Consider the following 1,403-nt stretch of genomic DNA (forward strand, 5'->3'; position numbering starts at 1 on the left):
AAGAAGTATGAGTACAACCCCAAGAACACCATCCCAACCGTGAAGCATGAAGGTGGAAACATCATTCTTTGGGGATGCTTTTCTGCAAAGGGGACAGGACGACTGCACCGTATTGAGGGGAGGATGGATGGGGCCATGTATCGCGAGATCTTGGCCAACAACCTCCTTCCCTCAGTAAGAGCATTGAAGATGGGTCGTGGCTGGGTCTTCCAGCATGACAACGACACGAAGCACACAGCCATGGCAACTAAGGAGTGGCTCCGTAAGAAGCATCTCAAGGTCCTGGAGTGGCCTAGCCAGTCTCCAGACCTGAACCCAATAGAAAATCTTTGGAGGGAGCTGAACGTCCGTATTGCCCAGCGACAGCCCCGAAACCTGAAGGATCTGGAGAAGATCTGTAGGGAGGAGTGGGCCAAAATCCCTGCTGCAGTGTGTGCAAACCTAGTCAAGAACTACAGGAAACGTATGATCTCTGTAATTGCAAACAAAGGTTTCTGTACCAAATATTAAGTTCTGCTTTTCTGATGTATCAAATACTTATGTCATGCAATAAAATGCAAATTAATTACTTAAAAATCATACAATGTGATTTTCTGGATTTTTGTTTTAGATTCCGTCTCTCATAGTTGAAGTGTACCTATGATAAAAATTACAGACCTCTACATGCTTTGTAAGTAGGAAAACCTGCAAAATCGGCAGTGTATCAAATACTTGTTCTCCCCACTGTATGTGTGATATGAGTAATGTAAGATACAGTATGTAAACATTATTAAAGTGGCATTATTTAGAGTGGCATTGTATAAAGTGACTAGTGGTCCATTTATTGAAGTTGCCAGTCATTGGGTCTCAGTGTAGGCAGCAGCCTCTCTGAGTTAGTGATTGCTGTTTAGCAGTCTGATGGCCTTGAGATAGAAGCTGTTTGTCAGTCTCTCTCTGCTACCGCACTGCAAGCAGTACTGGAGCGCCAAGTATAGGTTCAAAAGGCTTCTTAACAGCTTCTACCCCCAAGCCATAAGACTTCTGAACTGCTAATCAAATGGCTACCCAGAGTATTTGCATTGTCAGCCCCCACCCCCCCCTTTTACACTGCTGCTACTCTCTGTTTATTATCTATGCATCTTTACTTTAACTCTACCTACATGTACATATGACCTCAATTACCTCGACTAACATGTGCCCCGCACATTGACTCTATACCGGTACCCCATGTATCTAGCCTCGCTACTGTTTACTGCTGTTCTTTAATTAACACCTATTTTTCTTAAAGCCGCTTTGTTGGTTATGGGCTTGTAAGTAAGCATTTCACTGTAAGGTCTACCTGTTGTATTCAGCGCGTGTGACAAATACAACTGTATTTGAGTTTATATATCGTTATATAATACGTCATTACGTCGCACGACGTC

Source organism: Salvelinus alpinus, chromosome 32 (assembly GCF_045679555.1).
Source record: "Salvelinus alpinus chromosome 32, SLU_Salpinus.1, whole genome shotgun sequence".
Lineage (NCBI taxonomy): Eukaryota > Metazoa > Chordata > Actinopteri > Salmoniformes > Salmonidae > Salvelinus > Salvelinus alpinus.